This window comes from Rhipicephalus sanguineus, chromosome 1 (genome assembly GCF_013339695.2).
Source record: "Rhipicephalus sanguineus isolate Rsan-2018 chromosome 1, BIME_Rsan_1.4, whole genome shotgun sequence".
In the NCBI taxonomy this organism is placed as follows: domain Eukaryota; kingdom Metazoa; phylum Arthropoda; class Arachnida; order Ixodida; family Ixodidae; genus Rhipicephalus; species Rhipicephalus sanguineus.
This window is the reverse complement of record NC_051176.1, coordinates 279,546,086-279,556,179: the sequence shown is the minus strand read 5'-3', so window position 1 is coordinate 279,556,179 and position 10,094 is coordinate 279,546,086. Positions and strand designations below refer to the sequence as shown.

General features: G+C 46.3%; 1 non-coding gene across 1 annotated transcript; it reads right to left on the bottom strand.

The window, feature by feature from the left end:
• Positions 1–2,205: 2,205 nt before the first annotated feature.
• Positions 2,206–2,278, bottom strand: Trnar-ccg (transfer RNA arginine (anticodon CCG)). The gene has a single exon. It is a non-coding gene; the product is annotated as a tRNA-Arg (tRNA).
• Between the last annotated feature and the right edge of the window lie 7,816 nt (positions 2,279–10,094).

Sequence of the window (10,094 nt, the reverse complement as noted above, 5' to 3'; positions counted from 1 at the left end):
GGGGAAAGGTGTGTGTCTGCGCGCGCGCGCGCGCGTGTGTGTGTGTGTGTGTGTGTGTATATATATATATATATATATATATATATATATATATATATATATATATATATATATGGTAACTGTGGTTTCTTGGCTCGCGCTCGCTACAACTTGCTCCGTCACGCGGGCCGGGCAACGACCACCAACTTATCGGCCTACCGCTGCAACGGAGCCGGCGAGTCGCGGCCGCAGCTGATTTCGTTCACTCAAACCACGGCTGAGAGCGGCACGTTCGCTACCGTGCGAATGCACTAGTCACATGGTTCTTTCTGTATTTCGCGTGCTTTCTTTGCAGCTTCGAAAAACATGGTATACGTGAGACTTTCTTTATCGCGAATAATGCAATGGGGGTTCCTGAAGACGCTCTCGAACTTTGCAAGTCGCATTTCTTGCCTAAAATCAATATTTATTAAGTTCGTTTAATAATTCTAATTAACAAATTCATTAATTACAACACAAACAATTATCAATAGTGTGCAAGGTGACTGTCAGCAATTTTCAACGGATTTCACTCGCCTGTCTCTAATATTGTATTTCTTATAATTTAGAGGAATACCTTCACGGGTGCTTCCATCGGGTTCCATAGTAATTGGCAGCCATAGAATATTGATGAATAATGGATGTATCGACCCAGCTTCTTGCACAGTGCAGTTTGGATATATGTGTGCCATTGCGTGGCTCGAAGTTGTTATTCCAACATAAACAAGAAAATTAAAGTTTGCCTAAATTTTGCATAAGACTGTCACAATTTAGGAATATAATACGGCGCCTAAAGAGCGTCTGACCACGTATGTGGCTTAGTGGTTACCTACTGAAAAACACTATATAAGAAGGGCTCCCTGATTAGCAACGACTTTACTAGCGGCTGGCTAGTAGATTCCGCGAAAGTAGAAAATACTCTCGAAACCAGTAAATACGTGCATTTACTAACTTTTTCCTAACTTTCTTTTCCGAGAGTGTATCGCTAATCGCTGTGAGAATAGTTACAACAGACGAAATTTTTACGAAAGGTTCGGGAGACAGCAGAAGGCTGCACGATCGAGACTACGAAATGGCGACAGAGTACAGCGCGTCGTCTGGGAGTCTGGGAGGTCTGTGCCCGTCGGGCGCATGTCCTTAACCTAAAAAGAGCAGTAGCCTAAATTAGGGTCGGCGTCCCAAGCCGGAAAGTCACAAGACCTGAGCAGAAGCATCAGGTATGAATTCATACCTCCGTCAAAATAGGTATCGCTATTTTGGCGTTCTCAGTGGTTTGCCAGTGTCACTGGCGGGGCCAGTGACCTGCGGCGTGCCGCTTCGCGGATCTTGTTATTTTACCATCATCACTTCACTTCCAGAACAGAGCTTACACCGACGTGACGCTCTAACAAGTGCCGTCTTGTGTGACGTTTCTGTTCTGGTCACGTGACTCTCCCGTTTGTGACAGCAACCGAAATTTCCGCTGCTGCGCTTTTTTTTGTGGTATATGGAAACGCGCGGTGGCTGCGGCGGCGGCTGTGACTCGCTCCAACGCGCTGGATTTCGCATCTCCAGATTCGCGAGGCTGTGGCGCCGCAGTTCGCTCCACTTGCAACGTGCCGCACGAGACAGATTGCCCGCGCCAACGAATATATCACGAAAATACAAGCCCCTATAGAGGTGCGCTCGAATTCCGCACTATACGGAGTATCATATTCATCGGTGAAGTTTTCGATCGGGTAATCGATTCTCAATGTTCACATTTCAGTTTTTATTCAATAAGGTCACTGAAGTGCCACGCATAGCTCGGCAATGCAACTTGTATGCTGCAGTAGTGGGGCACCATGTAGTCGAATGTTCTGAGGCATTTCCGAGAGTGTTGTTTTTCAAGAAGGAAGTGGCAAGCATAGTTCCGACATTCTGAATGCCAGTTACATTTACATCAGGTTGCTGAAGCTGAAACCCGAGTGTTCCAAAAGTCACAAGACCCGAAGCGAGGGCGCATTTTGGGAGGACAGAATGTTGTAGCAGAGATTTCGACCCGATAGGTGGATGGACGCGAAACTTCATTCGACCCAATGCCGTCATTTAATTGAAATTCGGCATTCGTTCTTGTACATGGGAATAAAAGTTAATCGCGTTTTCAATAGTAACAAGCTAGTAAGCATTAAAATATTTCCTTAAATTAGAAGAAAAAGAAAAGACGCTCGTCCGCGACAGGACTCGAACCTGCAATCTTCTGATCCGGAATCAGACGCCTTGTCCATTAGGCCACGCGGACGACATGCCAATGCCGCTCTGATGCAATTGCTTTATGGTATGTTTCTTCGTCCTTTTCTACCCTTGTTTTTTAGCATGATTTTATGAGTCATTGGAGAACTGGTGCGTATACATTCAGCAACACATAGCCCTACACATGCAATAGATAAGTACAATGGTATAAAGTCCGACTTAACATCTGTATCGATAATGTTGTTCTGCCGCGAAGGATGAGGCTGCAGGTTCCATTCCCTATTGTGGTGGTCACGTTTCGATGGGGACGAAATGCGAGTGCGTTCGTGCACTTTCACTTAGGTACAGCATGTGGTACGTGTACCTAAAAACTCACAGCCGAACAAACTCACAGCCTCCACCACAAGGGCGCGTTCCTCGAGAGCCTGATTTGGATCAAGATTTCTGAGAAGGCTGTATACCTAGCAGAAGGTGCAGCAGCTGCGAGTTTGCGCGGCGCCGCCGCTGGCGGCGTGTCCGCTTATGTAGTTTCCGCTGGTGTATTTGCTGAAACAATGGTCTCAAAAGGTGAAGACGGTTTCTTTTCTGCGTTTTGCATGGATGATTCGAGTTCGCTACGAAATTAGATGCTCAAGAAGCGGGCAAAATGCAACGTATTGTAGAAGTGGCGAAACGGGCGGCAGCATGCCGGAAGAGCAGAAGAAATGTGAATGTCTTCGACGCGCGCGAACACTGTTTTCCGGCCAATCTGGAGTTTTCGCTCGCTTTTCGCTTCTCATGCGTGAGTGAGCCGTCATCAGTTACAGACGACGACGACGTGCCAACTTGTGGGGGTGTGGATTTTATCTTTATTACCCGATTCTCGGCCATTTCTACCAATGCAGGTGTGAGCCAATAATTTTAGAGCGTAAACATCCGCAAAAATCTGCTATTTGAAATAATTATGCACCTTGGAGGATATTTCTTGGCGTACTGATTGATATTTACGTGCAGTATTTCATGACCCTGTTCAGTGGCGAACGAAGCCGGTTACCAGAACATTTAGAGCGCTGGCATGACCGAGTGGTGAAAGTGGTAGTTTAAATTGGTATTGTGGTCCGAGGGGATATTTTGCCCTCAGGTTCACGGAAACCACACAAACACGTGCCTCATAGAAGCGTCTTTTACAACCAACTATTATGCAGTGGTTGCAGCGGCAAAGATAGTGTTTTAAAGCAGCCACGAAGTCTGTTTCGGGTTTTATGCAAGACAAATATGCTCGTCAGTGCGCGCAAGCCATCGAGAGGGAGCGTCTGGTTTTGCGCACAGCGATGACGTCAGTGGCAGGTTAAAATGTCGTGCCGTCGTATATTCAGGTGTATAGCATAACAAATATATCCCAGAGACCAGCGCTTCGAATCATAATTGTTTTATTGTATCAAATAATCCTATTAAAAAAAGAAACTATAAAAATTTACATCCACGCGACGAGGAAAATATACGCCGTGCGTGCAAAGATCATCAGCCAGCGCGTTCCAAATCAGGAGCCCAGTCGACCGCACCAGCCTGATGAAGGAGCAGCAGGCAGTGAAGGGGCCGCGAGGTCAACACCGGGAGGCTGGACCACTTCCTGCAGTCCACAGGCACCCACGGCCCTCACTGCCACGGATATGTCCTGCCAATTGCACACGATGAACAAAGGCGCAACTTAGAAACAGCGTCGGGGTTGCTCACCTGGCCAGCCTCGATGCTTCGAATCCGGCTGCTTTCGCTGTGAACGAATGGTTGCCATGCATAGGAGACACCCGACGGTAGCCAGTGGCATCCTTTCAGTGGCGTCCAGCGGAGTCTTCGGTGGCTCTGGACGTGTGAAGGCATAACAGGAGCCAGAGCAGACTCTCGAGGTTGGTCACAGTGACGCTTTGAACGCTCTCGGCTCCCGTACATGTCTGCAGGAGCTACGACAACGCCGACACGCCTTGACACCGGACGATGGTCAGGCGATGGAGATCCTCTGGGCATTCCGATGATGACGCCAACTTGTGTTCACTGCGCCCGACGCTAGTTAACCAGGGCGGCCTCCTTGTCCGACTGCAACGGTTGCTGGTTCTAGCAAAATGGCGACTGAATGAACGAGCACGAACTGCGCGAGGACACGAGACTTACAATTCTTTCTCATCGTCTAATACAGTGTGCTTGACATTGATAAAGACAAGGAAGATTCTTGCTAAATCGCTAACAATATCAATTTGTATGGTGATGGTATGGAGGACCCGTAAGTTTTTTTTTTTATTTTCCTTCTACTCTTTTGAACTTTTGCATAGGCTCACGTTTTATAAAGGGACGAAAATAACTTGAATAACGGATGTCACCTCGTCAATAAAAATAATTAAAAAAAACAAAAGTGCGCTGCCTAGTTACAGGCTTAAAAAAGAGTCGTTGAAATAGAAAACAAGATACAAACCTATGCAGTTTCTAGTTTCCTTATCTGGATGCTGCGCGGAAGACGTTACGGAGCTCAAGTGGATGTGTATCGTTGTTCGACACTTTATAGGGCATATTGTGCTGCTGTTTAATGATGCGCAATCGGAAAACAATAAGTGGACTATGCTGTTGTTTAGCTCATTGCTTCCAGTCAGTCGTGGGCGCAAGTACCCCAGAAGAGTGTAATTAAGGCGAAAGCCTTATTTACCTCATTAGTCCGAAAATCCTGCATCCGGCGTTGTCGACAGGAACGGTACCATACACTACGTCACCTGACGTCATCACATGACATTGTTGCTTCGTCGAAGGGCCATTTCCGGAGATATTAGGCGCAGAAAGGTTCGCGATGGAGGGGAGCGGCGCGGTGGAACAATTCCATTGACTGAGAATGTGAAAGTAATTTAATGAGTGTCTCTCTGAAGCATAAGCGTTCGCCTTTGCTTTCCTTAGCGTTGCCTAAAGCGACTGCGATTTTTATTGCAATGAGATGGCCACCCCCTTCTGAGCCGGGATTGAAAAGGTCTTTAGAGACACTGTACTTCCCTCGCATTCTAGCTTATGTACGAGAGCAGCATTTATTTTGAGCCTTCGTGAGAAGGAATGAGTAACACTGTAAACGGATGCGTGATGTCTTTAGCAGCCCAGTGTTATAAGTAACACGTGATAACAAAAATTTGCATACCGTCTTAATTCTCGTTTCTATAACAGAAGGTTGTGCAGATCTGCTATAGTTGATTTTATTGCGCCTTTAAGCATATGGTACATAGTCCTAGTCAGAGGTCAGGCGCTACGAACATTTGAAGGATCCATTATACATACACACCAGTATAGCCACGAAATTCTTCTTAACGATTTTCATAAAACTAAATCCGCACCATCATCGCGCCGCGATACGTAATATTCGGCGACCTGTAGAGGCCATAATACCGGAAACACGGTGTCGGATTCATTTATCGGCAGCCTGAAACGCTTCTCCGTCGATGTCTCTCGCTTCGCTTTCCTTCGCTGAACCGAATAGCAGATTCAGATCTCTGCCGGAGCAAGATTATGCCATACTCAATTAAATTTCCGCTGATTTATTGTGGAAGATTAGGGATTACCTGCTTCAACCATTTACTCTTACTGGAGGAGCATGTTTTTAGCTCGACAAAGTGAAAAGCGATCACCATGCATGAAATCGAATTCACATCGTTTGGCTTCGCAACAAAACGCTAATGCCAGTGTGCTACGGCGGCTGGTGAAACGCCGTAGAAACACTGCCCACCCTTTATGTAAATACACTGATATTGAGACAAGACACAACTACTGGGAGATATGGAGGCTTGAAGTCAGTGCCGTACCAACTTGTTCGCGAGTGGGGGGGGCTAGCATCCCGCACTGCATCGGCCGTATATGAGGGCCATTCAAAACGTAAGGGCCGTTTGCTAATATTTAAATATTTACGCGTCACAATAAAGATTTATTTGTGCAGCGCCATCTGTTAATTATTCGCGAAAGTACTGAAGTTGTTCTGATTAAGTAGTCGCCTGTTTGTCGGGGAATGTTAACGACAATGTCTGCGAAAATCGTTGCCCCCGCCTGTTGTAAAGTGCGAGCTGTAATTCGATTTTTGATTGCAAAAGGATTATCAGCTTCTAAAATTTATGCTGAGTTGTGCCTTATGGACCTGAGGTGATGAGTGAAGGAAAGGTCAAGAAATAGTGTCGAGGCTTCACAAATGGCCGCACAAATCTCCACGACGAAGAACGGAGTGGAAGGGCCAGAATTCAGACCACTGAAGCTGTTCCGCAAGTGGACCGGGAATTGCGATTAGGTCGATGACTGAGTGTTAGTGGTCTGCCGGATGAATTTCCTCTTGTCAGCCGCACTACAATTTGCACGATTGCAACTGAGAAAATCGGATATCACATTGTGCGTGCAAGTGGGGTACTGAAAATTCGGACATCCGTGTCGTGTCTGTGACTGTCTGTGGTTTAACTCGAACCTCTCTGCGCTGAGAATCAACGCAGAAACAACTTAGCATCACCTAACTAAAGCCTAGCAACGACCTAAAAGCAACCTAGAAACAATATTCATCTAGCAAATGCTTATAAACAACATAGAAGCAACCAGGTTAGTCTTCCGAATCGTCCAGTTTCGCTGTTTCAAGCCTTGCGCGGCTTAATGCAAGCTTCGACATTTTTTTAGCTCTCCCACTTCGACCCAACTTAATCAACACTTAACACTTCTGCACTCTCATCGACCCACATCAGCTTGCATATAGAGTAGCGGTGATGGTATTCCTTTTCGATGAAAGAAAATGAATATCCTGAAACAGGAAGAGCGTTTCATCGGTCCATAAAGCGTTTACTGGTCCCCGCCCGTGTTTGTGTCGTCGATGATGTAAATTTAAGGCCAGATAAAGCAGAATAAAATCGTGACAGAGTGTTCTAACGTTATAGAGCCTCTGCTCGGCGGTAGCCTTCTTTGGAATACTGGAGCGCAAGGCGCGAAAGCGTCGCATAGGTGGCTTGCACCGCAGAGAGCCTACAGTGCGTGGTCGTTAGACGCGGAAGACAACTTTCACAGCAGAAGCGTCGGATAAATTTTGTTATATAGTGACATGATTGCTGTCTTGAAGCAAAACTTCGCCAAAGTGGTTCGTTTCCCAGTGGGCAGCCAACAATGACCACTGTCAAAAGGGGGGGGGGGGGGGCTCATCCCCCTAACTTTTCTCGGTAGGGGGGGGGGAGGGGGCTAGTGCCCTCCTTTTTGCGTTTGATGCGACATCTAAGGCTTTCGCCTTAAACATTATACCTAACTTATCGAGTTCATGTTACCAAAAATTATAGATTTCGCGTTCTGCAAGATATCTCACTCGGGTAATTTTTCTAAATGTGACGCCATTTATTCCGTCAATTTATTGAATCGTATGAAGCCGACGAGAACGCATAAGAAACACCACTTCGGCGTAAAGCACGAACGGCGAATCGGCGCCGAATGGCCTTGAACCGGCGAGCTTCGTCGGAGAACGCGAAGCGGGCGTTTCTCCCTCTCCGCTAGCGGCCTCTCACCACGACAGAGGGCGCGTCAGGGCTGTGTTCGATTTCGTGACTTCATTAGGACGCCCGAGCGCGCGCAGTTTCGCCCCCTCAAGAATTCTTGGTCCGTGTAAAATACCAGTTAAAATGCACCCGTTCATTATTAAGCGTAAGCCTTGACTGGCTTCTTCCCTTCTTCCTTCAGAAATTCTCTCACGACGTTTGCTTCTCCTTCTTTTTCTGAACATCACATCATCCTGGGCTTCTGTTTTTATTCCTCCTGGGATGATAGAGCACGGTGTTTTTGAGCGTTCCTTATTCGCTTTTCCAACGGGACGAGAATTGTACAGCGATTTTAGCAGAAAAATTGCAACATCGCACTACAAAGCGCGTGGTTTCCCAGGACATTTAAAATTTGCAATCAATCAATCAATCAATCAATCAATCAATCAATCAATCAATCAATCAACTTTTATTTTCGCCATAATCAATACGATATGGTTATTTTCGCCGTAATCTTTTCATGGCACAGTCACACGTAAGATTACTTGCCTACAAAACTCTCGTGCGACCGAAACTTGAATATGCCTGTGCTATCTTTGACCTCCATCAATCTAACCTCACTAAAGCTCTCGAATCTGTTCAAAACCGTTCTGCTAGATTTATTCTTTCTGAGTACTCCTATCACACAAGCGTTTCGTCTCTAATGTCTAAACTGGAGCTAGTACCTCTTGCCTCTCGACGTCGCATCTCACGCCTATGCCTCTATCACAGATTCTTTCATACCATACCTCGTGACAGCCAGTTGATTCAACAGACTCATCGTACATCTCGAACAGGCCACATGAACGCAGTAATTCCACCCCGAACCCGCACCACTACGTTCCATCAGTCATTCTTCGTCCGAACTGCCCGAGACTGGAATGGCCTTCCGGGAGATGTCGCACTCGTCCGTGACGCAGCGTGCTTCCGATCTGCTACCGAACTCTTAGTCTAACATATGGAACTGCTGTTTTTGGACTTACCTTTGTAAATAGATTTTTTTTTCTCCTTCCTTTCAAATTGTCATCATTGCCGTCTTTTGTATGTTGCATTTTCCGATTGTTGTTTTTTGTTAATTATTGTATTTTTTCCCTTTTTTTCTATCTTTTGTTCTTACTTTTGATGCCCACCCCTCATGTAATGTCCCCAGGACCCTTGAGGTATCAATAAATAAATAAATAAATAGATATGTTAAAGCGAAAAGCAGGGAGCCAGAGAAAAAAAATCACACCATCTCCCGCTAAACGGGGTCATGAGGCGATACGAAGCAGCGTTTCGGCATATCGAGCCCGCGTTTCAGAGGGGGAGTGGAGAGTGGGAGGGGAAAAGAGTAACATGAAGTGGAGAGGGGAAAGGGGAGATGGAAATGGGAAGGGGAGAGAGAAAGGGGACGGGGAGAGGGTATGTGGAGAGGGGGCACGGGAGAGAGGAGGGTGGAGAAGCGGTGTGGAGAGAGGAGGTGTGTGCAGAGGGCTTGCGCATGCGCAGTAAGGGTGGGCACGCCGCACACCACCACCGGTTTGAATTTCGCCATAAGGTGCTTCGCATCTAAACCTGCATTCACGCAGCTTGACTAAGCTCCAAGCCTCCCGTTCAGCAGCAGTGACAGAATGATTTGTTACGTATCACTTTATATACAGACGTAGTAGATGGTTCTTAAGTTCACACATTTTAGCAAATACATATACAAATAATTCATAATACCATTACATATGACTTTTCACAAAAATCATACTGCAGTATATTTATTTAAACACACGTCAGAGTTTCCATCACGATTACACACACAGATCAAGTAAGATTTTGTTAGTTATTTGTGTCAATGGAGCCCCATGTGTTTCTAATAGGCGGTGTTGAAATGTCCTGGGAAAGCACGTGCTTTTTAGTGTGGTTCTGCTATTTTATAAGAATGTTGCAGTGGGTCTGTTCTGTATAGAACCGGGACTCTATTTTGATAACTAGCTTCTTTCGTCAGCTATGATTTCTTTCGCCTATTTCCCATTCAATTCCGGCAGGACTCCATTGCCGCCGCCGATCGAGATGGCGCCACGTAGAAATGTCCCCAAATCTCGGGAATGCGCGGAGGGGTTTTTTCGTCATGGTGCATTTCGCTTCCAGATCATCGTCTCTCCGGAAGGACCTGCAACATGAGCACCTACGTCTCGCCTTATTATCCAATTACATTTGAGTTGCCGTACTAGCACTCCTTCGTGTGTCGTTGGTATTAAACGGACCCCGCCCCAAGCTCTGAAGCACTTGTGCATAGCTCGAAAGGCTTGTTTAAGTTAGGAAACACCAACATGGGATGCGGTGTACTGGAAGGCTTCCCCGCACTCTACA